Genomic DNA, 12,506 nt, shown 5'->3' with positions numbered 1-12,506 from the left:
AGGGGGTCGCTTGGCTGAAGAAATTCACGCGGGAAAGAGCTGGGGTGGGGAAGGGGGGCAAGAGTGAAGTGGTACATCTCTCCCCCCCCACCACCGCCATAAGTAAAAGTAATAATAATAATTATTTATTTATACCCTGCCCATCTGGCTGGGTTTCCCCAGGTACTCTGGGTGGCACCCAACAGAATATTAAAAACATAATAAAACATCAAACATTTTAAAATTCCCTAAACAGGGCTGCCTTCAGATGTCTTCTAAAAGTCAGATAGTTGTTTATTTCCTTGACATCTGATGGAAGGGCGTTCCACAGGATGGGCGCCACCACTGAGAAGGCCCTCTGCCTGGTTCCCTGTAACCTCACTCCTCACAGGGAGGGAACTGCCAGAAGGCCTTTGGTGCTGGATCTCAGCATCCGGGCTGAATGATGGGGGTGGAGACGCTCCTTCAGGTATACTGGGCCGAGGCCATTTACGGCTTGAAAGGTCAGCACCAACACTTTGAATTGTGCTTGGAAGCGTACTGGTAAAAAGTTAAAGGGCCCCTGGACGCAAGAGTCCATACCCAGCAAGCATTAATCAGGCCAGAAAGAAAGCCACAAGCGGCAGTGCATGAATGGCAGGGTGATTTGGCACCCCGGCATTACATTGGACCTGGGTGAAAAAAGGTAAAGGACCCCTGAACAGTAAAGTACAGTAAGAGGTGACTATGGGGTTGCAGGGGTCATCTCGCTTCAGCGGCATTTGTCCACAGACAGCTTTCCAGGTCATGTGGGCAGCATGACTAAACCACTTCTGGTACAACGGGACACTGTGACAGAAACCAGAGCACACAGAAACACGTTTTACCTTCCCACCACAGCAGTACCTGTTTATCTACCTGCACTGGTGTGCTAGGTTGGCAGGAGCTCAGACAGAGCAACGGGAACTCACCCCATTGCGCGGATTCGAACCGCCAACCTTCTGATCGGTAGCCCCTATCTGGACAGGGATAGCCTAACTACTGTTGACTATGCTCTGGTAACCTCAAGCTCAGATTATTGCAAAGGGCTGCCTCTGAAGACAGTTCAGAAACTTCAGCTAGTGCAGAATTCAGCTGCCAGGTTGCTCACTGAAGCAAGACGGTTTGATCATATTACACTAATCCTGGTACGACTGCGCTGGCTACCAATTAGTTTCCGGGCCCGATTCAAAGTGCTGGTTTTAACCTATAAAGCCTTAAACTGCTCAGGACCGCAATACCTCAAAAACCGCCTCTTTCCTTATGAACCTACCTGGACCCTGAGATCATATTCTGAGGCCCTTCTTCGTATGCCTCCTCTAGAGGTCCGGAGGGTGGCAACATGAAAAAGGGACTTCTCTACAGTGGTTCCCCGTCTGTTGAATGCTCTCCCCAGGGAAGTTCACCTGGCGTGTTCATTATACACCTTTAGGCGCCAGGCAAAAACATCTGAAGAAGTGTGCATGTACACGAAAGCTTATACTAAGAACAAACTTAGTTGGTTCTTGGCTACTGGACAATTTATTAATTATTTTGACTGCGTCAGACCAACACGGCTACCTACCCAAACCTTTTTAACCAGGCCTTTAGTTGATCCGATTTACATCCTATGTCCTTTTAAAATGTTCTTTTTGGGGGGGAGTGTTATTGGGTTGTTATTTTGATTATATGTATTGTGGTTTTATATTTTTATTTTGTTCTGTGAACTGCCCTGAGACCTCCAGGTATAGGACGGTATGTAAATTCAATAAATAATAAATAAAAGCAATAAGGACACATGCTACAAAAAACAAAGCAAAAAAACCCCCTCTTGCAGCCATTCCTTTTTCTCTGTGCAAGTCTGTGGTCATTCCTTTTTTGGTTGTTCCTCCTTGTAGTTCCCTATAGCAAAATCTGAGCAAAAAAACAAACAAAACTAAATGCTTGGAAGGATTTCATAATTTCTTCACTTGGTTTCGGTCTCAACAATATTGCCGTTTATTCATTTTGAAAGAAGCATGAATATTTTTATTTTAATAACAGTATGGTAAAGTTTGGGGGGAAAGGGAAGGGGAGCTGGACATGGGGGTGGGAACCGAAGCCTGTCTTTTGTAACACTCTTGTGCAGGCTTTAATTTGGTTGAGTCTGTTGAATGCAAAACAGAATTCAGGTTTCACTACTGGGCAAAGGAACATCATGTTTGTTTCTACATTGTAGAAGTTTGCTTGAAGTGAAACATCAAATGCATCATTTTTAGAAGGTGCATTAGGGTTCGCCACACTTCATTATGAAACTTTCAACTTCTGCTACATGCAGTCAGTGTGATAAACGGGGAAATATTTTCAGGGCTGACTCCCCCTCCCCCTTTGTGCTTCTTGTGTGAAGAGAAGAAATAAACAATCTAATTCAGCCATGCCCTTATTTCTGCTTGTTTTTATTTATTGGGTATATTGGTCACTTTTTAAAAAACAATATGTTAACTCAAAGTGACCTACAATTATTTAGTCTAATGCAACTAAAATATAGCATCATGGAACTTCATTGGTCCAATTGGTTCAAATCAGTGCTGCAAAATTGTTAACTGGGAGCGGGCAATTTCAACATACCACAACAGTGTTTTAACAGCCAAACAGGCTCCCAGTCTTTCTGGACCCAATTCATTGTCTTGGTTTTAACATTTATAGCGCTTAACAGGCTGGGACCAGGATAGCTGAAAGATCATCTATTCCCATATATACTTATACAGACCTTAAGATCCTCTTCAGAGGACCCATGAAGTGAAACAGGTGGTACCAGGGAGAATGTGCTCCCTCAGGAGGGCCACAGTACAGTGGTACCTTGGGTTAAGAACTTAATTCATTCTGGAGGTCCGTTCTTAACCTGAAACTGTTCTTAACCTGAGGTACCACTTTAGCTAATGGGGCCTCCTGCTGCCACCGCACCACCACTGCACAATTTCTGTGCTCATCCTGAAGCAAATTTCTTAACCCAAGGTACTATTTCTGGGTTAGCAGAGTCTGTAACCTGAAGCGTCTGTAATGCGAGGTACCACTGTATTTTCTTCAAGGCCATTTGGGCACCAGGTTTAGTCTTCCAGTCCTTTTTTTTAACAAACTACCAGTATGTTTAGTGTTCTGAACTACTGGCTTTGTTTTTCTCTTTGCTAGCAGCTTTTATTCTGGAAGTATTTTTCCATGTATAAGATGCCCCCATGTATAAGACGACCCCTATTTTTTTAGCCCAAAATTAAGAAAATGAAACCTTAAAATAGAAGTGAAAATCTGGATGATTGGTGGTGGCAAGTTGTTGATCTTTTGGGGGGCAATTGCCCTCAAAGTTTCCAGCATGAGGTGCATGCAGTGCACCGTTGTGCAGAAGCAAAGGCAGTGACGGGGGCTCCACATGCTCCCCCTTGGTGGTAGCTGCTGCTGTGGGGAAGCAGGCTCCCAAGCAAGATGCCAAGCAAGGAAGAGCCGGGGGAAGGCAGCGGCCACTCTGCGTCAGGCCATGCCGTCGAGCAAACTGAGCTGAGGAAGGTGATGAGCGGGCTGGGGGCAGGGTGGGAGTTTGAGAGGGGAAGAGGGAAAAAAGGAAAGAAGGGCAAGGAGAGGTAGCTGAAGCAGCTCTCAGTGGCGGCAGCAGCGGCTGCTCTCGATCCGGTGGTTGAGCCAGTGGGGGCTTCAGGAGGCGAGCCAGTTGGCAGCATGCAGCCCGGGGGGGGGAGGGAAAGGTGGGATGGTAGAAGGAGGGACCGCCTCAGTCCACCCAAGCCAAAATCCCAGACATATGCTTAAATATTTTTTAAAATTCCCCCAGATGCCCATGTTCCGTGTACAAGACGACCCCCATTTTTTTAGAGCAAAAAACCTCGTCTTATACACGGAAAAATACAGTGATATTACTGGGCTGCTTTTTATAAATACAATAATAAAATATATAAGTAAACCTTAGGACTTGATGGTTGCAATGTGCTCTATACAGGGTTACCCTTGCACCCAGTACAAAAGCTACAACTGGTGCAAAATGCAGTGGCTAGCTTGCTGGTGGAGACAGACCATGGCCAGCACACAGCTCCAGTGCTTAAAAGCTTGCACTAGCTGCTCATGCATTACTGGTAGCCAGATTCAAAGTTCTCGTGTTAATATACAAGGCCCTCCACAATAAGGGTCCAGTAGATCTTAAGAACTGCCTGATCTTTTATATCCTGGCCCAATTACCAAGATCTATGCAAGAATCTCTGTTGGTGGTTTCCAATGATTTAGAGGCACAGCTCATAACTACTAGATGTGCATTCAGTGTGCTGTGTCCAAGCCTGTGGCACACCCTCCCAGCTGAAATTAGACAGGCACACTCCTTTCTAGCTTCAGGTGCATGATGAAGTCTATCTTCTTCCAGCAGACCAGGTTTTATGATAAAGTTTTAATGTTTATTATCCTGTATTTGTCATGCATTTGTTTTCTGTAGATTGTTTTTATGTACACTGCCATGAAATGAAAACAATTAAGTGATATATAAATGTCTTCAACAAACGAATAAAAGATAGAATGTAGCTAGACATCCCAGGTGGGATTGTAAATCCCAGTTTTCACCAAGAGAGACACCTAGCAATTAAGTCTTGCCTGTACAGTACAGTGCATATGTGCATTATCCTGTTTATGATTTCCAGTCCGAAAAGATAGAAATCAGTGTGCAGAAATCTTGTTTCTGCTTGTAGATCTTTCTTGTTGAATGATGGTGAATATGTTTAAACAGTATCATTTTATTCCTTGTCAAAATAAAAACTGAGCTCAAGAATTAGAACACTTCTGATGGGAGGAGCAAGTATTCTGCATTTAACAACGGAGGTTATTTGCCCCTCCCAAGTCAGTCTTAGCTTGGCCAGAACCTGGACAAGTTACTTACCAGGAAACCCGAGTGAACTCTTCTGAGCTTTCCAGCAGGAGTTTGAGATACAAGTATAATAAACAGGTAAATAACATCATTGGAGATTAGATAGATAGTCACTTCAACAGGAGGTGCCTAGTTCTGTTCTAATGGGCTTTCTTGTATTTATTGTAATCTGCTTTTCAAAACCGAAAGGGCCAGTTACAGGATTCACTTCTCCATCTGTAAAAGTTGCAATATAAAGAGTGGCCGTAATGCACGTAACAAGTTACAAGAACAGCAGGAACGGCAGAAAGAAAGGAGGAGGGAAACCTTTAATACTGATTGTTAAAGAAAAAAGACTGGCAAAAAATTAATAAGCTTTCACTTGTGTTTTTTGCAAAACAGAATGACTTTTGTTCCATTGTGATAGAAGTATTGTAAAATTTATCCAGCGCCACGTTAGAAAAAAAATAATGAGACAGCTATTTAGTTTAAGCTGGCATGAATCCCAGAGATAAAGGGAACAATGTTGAAAGGAAGGGATAGAATTAACATTGTACTAGAAAGATACTTATTATAAAATTACACAATTTAAAACAGTAAGTACATAAACATTTTAAACACTGCATTTACAAACCTTAATAAAGGCATTTAGCATACTTTCTAGTAGGATTGCTAACTATATACAGTGGTACCTCGGGTTATATTACCTTTGGGTAAGGTAATTTCGAGGTACGAACGCAGCAACCCTGGAAATGTATACTTCCAGGTTTTGCTGCACATGCATGCGCTGAAGCACTCTATCATGCCACACGCATGCAGAATCGGCGCCTCCGGATATGGACTTTTCGGGGTAAGTATGGACCCCCGGGACGAATTAAGTTCGCATCCACTGTACTATAGGGCTCTACAGAAAATACTCCCCTAAACAAAATTTCCTAGAGGTCGAGACACAAGCATGAGTGAAATATAGCACAGCAAGTTTCAGATATGTTACATTATAGATCCACAGTGAACAAATCTGATAGTTATGTGGCTGGTACTCAACCAGAGATGTCTCATTTAATAATTGATTTGGGTTAGGGAGATACAGCACCTTTCTACATAATATTCCACATGGTTGTCTACTAGCATTGACAAGAAAGGTACAGTTTGAAAGCAGAAAGACAGGGGAACAGAACAGCTGGCACAAATCCAGCAAAAATTATTAGCAGGTAAACCCTATTGAAATATATGGAGCTTAAGTAAAGTTCACCTCCACTGCTGTCAATATGACTCCATTCAATTCCATTGCTATAAATATGGTTTACCTTTGGTTTGTAGAACCTACAGCTTTCCATCTAGGAGAAAACCCTTTCCTCCATGGATCTGAGGACCAGACCACACACCTGACATAAGAGATCTGTGACCAGATCTCTTGATATTGTGAGTTTTAAACTTTAAAACAGGAGATTCTGAATTTGACTGAAGGCATGTTTAACCCATCCTCACTGGTAGTATTAGCCCTTCCCCCAGATACAGATACACAAAGATCTGGATGATCAACAGTAACCATGGAAGATGAAACTAGGAAACCCCACTCAGGCCTCTACAGTGAGCAATAGCTTTGAAATGTCCAATCTAGACTTTTTGTTTGAAATTGATTCAACATTGCAATTGAGTAAACATTGGAACCCCTGGAGTCGCTTGCTGTTCAGAGATTGGGGTTGCACGGAATAGTATTAACAGTTCTGCTCAACTTTTGCCAGATTTTCCTATCATTGCCCCACATCCTATTGCATTCCTAGTGTATGGACCCTGTCAAAACACTGTAAAGAATAAGTTCAATGAACTGTGCTAGCAGCTGAAGAGATTATATGGCAGCAGAGGAAATCTGAGAATTAAAGCCACTTCACTGAGTGGACATTTATTTACAATTCCCTGGGCAGCTTACAGTAAAAAAGAATTTAAATACAACAGATCTTGAAGTGAGTGCCAGTGATAGGAACCCCTTTCAGATAGTAGTCAAGGATGTGGAAGTGGGATCGCGTATGTTTGACCATACATTCATTGCACAGGATTAAAAAGAGCACCTGTGCATGCAAAACATGCTTGTGCTGTGCACACAGGTTTCCCGACTGCACAGAAAGAGCCTGCTGCTTTTACAGTCGTACACATGGGGCTGTTTCAAATCTTATACTGAACACGTGAAGGCCGAGCACACACAGTCTTACTTTGAGCCTCATGCATTCATCCAAGTTCCGAACAAGGCCAAAGTTTGGCTGTGCAATGCTCAGAGTAGTACTTAGGGGTTGGTAAGGTTGGTCTTTGCCAAGGGTGCAGGCCAGGAGGAAGGTGCAAAAATTGTGCCTCTCTTGGAACTTCAGCTGAGGAATCTGGATGCCGGTATGGGCTGTCTCAGCAGCTGCAGAATCCCCTTACCTGTCCCTGTGAGGGCTTCTCCCCACCCTCTGATCCCCCTTGCTTGCCCTAAGAGCAGCCTTTCAACTGATGTTGTAACTGAGAAACATCAGGCGAGGCTCTTAATTTACGATAGCCAAGTCGCTTTTTCCTGGTTTCTTTCCCGGCTTGACCAGTTTCCAGCACGTGGGCCACTGCAAGTTTACCCCAGAGAGCAAGGGCCATTGACTTAAGCAGGGCTTACTTCTGAGTAAAGGATGCACTGGGGTGCAACCTCCAAGTTATTGCCTTTCTGCTGGCTTCTTGACCGAAGTAATGAAAAGGCAAGTGAGGTATTGTCAGAAGTTCCTGCCTCTGACTTGCCAGATTTAGGCTGCAGTCCTGTGTACCTACTTTCATAGGAATAAGCCCCACTGAACTTGGTTGGGTTTACTTTTGAGTAGAATGCTCTTAAATGCCCAGTTCAAAAGTCATTTGTGATGACTGAATTACATCATGTACATACATCTCCTTGTCAAGGGTGGAAGGGAGCCTAGGTACACCTCTGCCAATGCTGCATATCAGGGTGGATAAAAATCATATATATATCAGATATTTTATTTTATTTAAATCAGATTTTTAAAATAAAATGCTTTTGGAGGAAAAATCTTTCTAAAGATAGTTTTTTTATTTAAGTTACATTATAGTCCAAAGGCTATTCATCAGGAAATAAGGATTTGTTTTTCATGTGTGGTAAAACTTAGCCTAAGTTTGTTTAACCACAGCAGTGTTTGCCTTTCCACCTGCCTTGTCCTGCTCTACAGTTTTCACAAGGAAGTTGCTGCAAGAAAAACTCCGAAGGGGCTTTCTGGACATTAAGGTCAAGATATAAATGTTATGGCAGGTGCTAGGCACTAATGCCACCAACTTTGTGGCTACTTTGGGATGTGAAGGTATTGTATACTGTTAATTGGAACTGTTGGTAAGCTTTGTAGGGATATAGGGAGCTGCCTTACACTGAGTCATACCATCAGTCCATCTGGCTGATTATTGTCGGAGTAGACAAGCAGAAACTCTTCAGGATTTCAGGCAGGGGGCTTTCAGAATCCCACCTGGAGAGCTGGGGATTGAACCTGGGACATTCTATATGAAGTGTTCAGTTTTTGATATATTTCAAATTAGCAGTTAATTCTTAGTGTTTATGTTGTAGATCTAATTTTTATTATGAGTTTTGGTGATTGTATTAGACTTGTGTGAAGCACTTTGAGCAAAAATGTGTATGGTCATGGGGACACATTTTCAGAGAAGCACAGGAAGCGTTTCTCAAAAACTGACAAAAAGAGTGTGATTCTTGTAAGACCAGAGTATAATTAGCATAGGCAGACTAAAGCCAATAAAGGCTTGAATATAACTTTTTGTTTGCATTGAGCATAGTCAGCTTCAAGTGTTGTATCAAGCTGTTGCTATTGTTACTGTTACTGTTATATTTATTAGTCTCTTCCCCTCAGAAAAATGAATCTCAGAGTGACTTACAAAAATGAGTGCACTGCAGTTTTAAGAATATAGACAAAGCAGAACCGGGGTAGAGGAGGGCAAGAAATGAGTGATATGTAAAACAAATCCTAGGAGGAAAGAGTGAAGAAGTTGGGTATGTTTAGCCCAGAGGAGACTAAGCAGGTGAAGTATGAGCAAGAGAGAACGTTTTCAAATAGTTTTGGCTCTTAGTGACACAAAAGAAGACAAAGGGCATGACTAGATTGAATGGGCTTAAGTTACGAGAGGGTTAGAGTTGTGCCTGAATGTTAGGAGAGGCATCTTCACAGAAATAATAGCTCAGTAATGAAATCAATTAGCTGGAGGAATGATGGGCTCTCCCGTGCTGGAGGTCTTAAAGCTGAGACTAGACTTAGACATCTTTTGGGGATGTCTTAAGCTCTAGATTCTCTACGCTGAGCAGAGGATTGGAATAGGTGACCAGAAGGCCTTCTCCAACTCTTCTACAGCACAGCCTTCCCAAGTTTGATGTCCTCCAGTTGTTTTGGACCACAGGCCTCACTGGCCCTCACCACTGGTCATTCTGCCTGTGATTAACGGGAGGTAAAGTGAAAAAAGGGGAAGACAAAAACAGGTTTCAGTTCTGCCTGTTTTAAAGGCATATTTTCTCACAATCTGTACTTTGCTCTGATATGTACTGGATTGGCGTAATTCCTGCCTATGAGCTGCAGCTCAAACATTTGGTAAAAAGTTCAGTGGCTTCTAGATCTATCATTAACTTTTATGTAAATTTATCAACCTGTAATCTGGACAGGGTGAGAAGCGTCCTTGCATAGCTACCTCTAAGAGGATAATTTCTGAGTGTTGCTAGTGAGTTACTTTCACTTGACACAGCATGCGTATGTCCTTCCTTTGTAGTGACCTCTTCCAGCCCAACATCACTGAAGTAATGTTACACATCTATGATGCAACCTGAATGGAGTACAGTGTACGGTTCTGGCCACCTCACTCAGAAAGGACATCGTAGAGCTGGGAAAGGTTCAGAAAAGGGCAGGCAACCAAAAAGATCACAGGGGTAGAGCAATTCCGTTATGAGGACAGGCTACAACAATTGGGGCTTTTTGTTTAGAGAAACGGCAAGTAAGAGCAAACGTGATAGAGATGTGTAGAATTAAGCATGGTATGGAGAAATTGGATAGAGAAAAGTTTTTACCTTTTGAAAAATTACTTTAACTTCAAGACATTCAGTAAGGCTGAATGTTGGAATATTCAGAATAGGCAGTAGTAGGTAGTTAAACCATGGAATTCACTCCCACGAGGTAGTGATGGTCATCCACTTGGATGGATTTTAAAAGATTAGACAAATTCAATGGATACGAGCCAGTCCCTTTCTTCTACCTCCACTGCTGGAGACGGTATGTTTCTGAATTCCAGTCGCTGGGAATAGCAACTGGGGAAGAATACTGTTCTCAGCTCCTGCTGATGGGCATTTTGCTGGCCAATGTGAGAACAGGGTTGCATGCAAACCATACATTTGAGCCACATAACTTCTCCCAAGACTCCTGGGATCTGGCGTTACCTCCTTTCAGAGCTACTATTACTAGCACTACAATTTCCAGGATTCTTGTGGGGGAGAAGAGTCCTGGGTTTAAATGTGCTTTAAATGCCCCCCCCCCCCGGGAAGTTCACCAGGTACTTTCATTATACACCTTTAGGCGCCAGGCAAAAACGTTTTTTTTTAACCAGGCATTTGTTTGATTTGATTGAACTCCTATGCCCTTTTTAAATGTGTTTTTTTTTGGGGGGGGGCGTTATTGCGTTGTTCTTTTTATTTTGATTATATATTTTGTGGTTTTATATTTTGATTTTGTTCTGTGAACTGCCCTGAGACCTCCGGATATACAGTGGTATATAAATGCAGTAAATAATAATAATAATAATAATAATAATAATAATAATAATAATAATAATAGTTTGTATGCAGCCCAGGATGCTGGTCTAGATGGGCTATTGGCCTGATCCAGCATGCCCTTCTTATGTTCTCGTTTATTGCTTTACTTCTTTATAAACATAAAAATAAAGCGAATGCTACCAAACTGACTTTTCGGGTACATTACTGCTATGGGTCACTGCAAATTACGGATGTGCAATTAGTGGCACGTGACATGCATACGTATACTGAAAAAAGACTTCTGTTTTCTTGCTATTCCTCTTTCATTGTAGCTCTGCGTCTGTCCCCTTAGCTTCTGTGCCCCCCAAAAGACTATAGGATGCCAGGCAAGAGGGTGATCCCTCTATTTTCTTTACTAGACTAAGCAGGCATAATGACTCTTCAGCCATGCATTCCTGTACAGAGGTTGGGGTGTAAGCAGCAATACAGCATAAAATGATATGCATGGCGGGTGACAGAATCAAGTTCTGGGATGTGCTGCCCCTGCTTGAAGTTTTTCAGAGCGCTGGCTCATGCAATTTGGGCCTTTGTTTATCTATAGTGGGGCTCTGGCATTTCCCCATCTTAGCATCTCAGACTAACACATTGCCAATCTTGCCCTAGTTTTGTATTTTTTACAAGTTGTAAAACAATGGGATATTTCTGGGATATTTAATTTTATTGTGCAAGTCCTTCATATATATTTCCCCATTGCTTCTCTTGTGGAGATGAGAGAACCTAAATTTGGAAGATAATTTGACTTTTCCTAATTAACAACGCTTGTTGTTAAGTATCAACTTGAGTGTTATTCAGTTCATGTTTTGTGTGAAAGATTAGCTTGATTCCTATCTAAGCTGTCTTAGAAAACTGCATTCCTCCTCTTGTCTAAAAGTTAAAATCCATCTGGAAAAGTGCTATGTTGGCATACTAAATGTTTTTCCCCTCATTTATGCTGAACATAAACATTCGGGGCATTGGATTGACAGTTATTTTTAGGGCAACTTATTGCTATTTAACTTTTTTATTACACAGCTGAGCTTTTCATTTTTGCATATCATTACTGTAGTAGCTCTGACTCTAGTGCCTTTTTTATGTACATGTACCACTAGAGATACCAGCTTTACATTTTCACACACTTGCAGATGTATAACTATTCAGCTTTCTTCCCTTGCATCATGCTAAATCATGGGTTGGGGTTGGGGGGTTTTCTTCTTTTGTACAGTTCAGTTAAGTGAGTGGCTGGTAAACTGAAATGTCACTTGAAAATGAGAGAAGCCTTAGTTTGTGAGCAGCGTGTAGAAAGCAGAGTCTCCACACACATAAACAGAGCCCAGGAACCCATAAAACAGTACTGTCAGCATCCAAACTTGCATCCATTTCCAACAAGGTAGCAGCACCCATAGAGCTTTTTGACACCCATCCTTGTTACCACTCCATGGTGTGCCAACAGCAAGTCTCATAATTCCTCCCAGCAGATCCTTTTGTTGTCTGGACCTAAGTAATATGGAAAATGTGCCCCCCCCCAAATGCCATCATTTTATACAACTTGGGATTCAAAGAGATACCGTTGAAATTCTCGGGGACTCTAACATTCCTGGAGAAACATTTAACTTTTTCTATTGAATTAAAAAGAAGATTGTCATTTAGCCAGGGGTCCTGTATTTCAAGGGCTTCCTGGGATGGTACCCTCTTTCCATACACCCAATACTGGGCATATGGGATGAGGCAGGCAAAGACAAATTTACCTTCCTGCTTTTTTTGCCTAATTAAGCCAGAGGAAAGCCAAAAGCTGAGCTCCCACTGCCAGCTCATGCCTGCACTGCAGAACGAAGCTTCAAATGCCGCTTGTTGGGAAAGAAT

The 12,506-nt window shown here is 42.3% G+C and overlaps 1 protein-coding gene across 3 annotated transcripts in view; it reads left to right on the top strand.

Annotated features, from left to right (window-relative positions):
- The window catches only part of SYK (spleen associated tyrosine kinase), a 35,827-nt gene that overhangs the window by 860 nt on the left and 22,461 nt on the right, over positions 1-12,506 (top strand). Inside the window, exon 1 of one of the 3 annotated variants that reach the window (XM_082242333.1) lies at positions 4,877-4,945. The exons of the other annotated variants lie outside the window; for them this stretch is intronic. The gene's annotated coding sequence lies outside the window, so the exon portion shown is untranslated. Of the gene's footprint in view, positions 1-4,876; positions 4,946-12,506 lie in introns of those variants that run through there. 3 annotated transcript variants of the gene reach the window in all.

Source organism: Podarcis vaucheri (genome assembly GCF_965113315.1).
Source record: "Podarcis vaucheri genome assembly, contig: SUPER_11_unloc_1, whole genome shotgun sequence".
NCBI classification, from domain to species: Eukaryota; Metazoa; Chordata; class Lepidosauria; order Squamata; family Lacertidae; genus Podarcis; species Podarcis vaucheri.
Note: the sequence above shows the minus strand (reverse complement) of the source record. Positions and strands in the feature narration are given on the sequence as shown.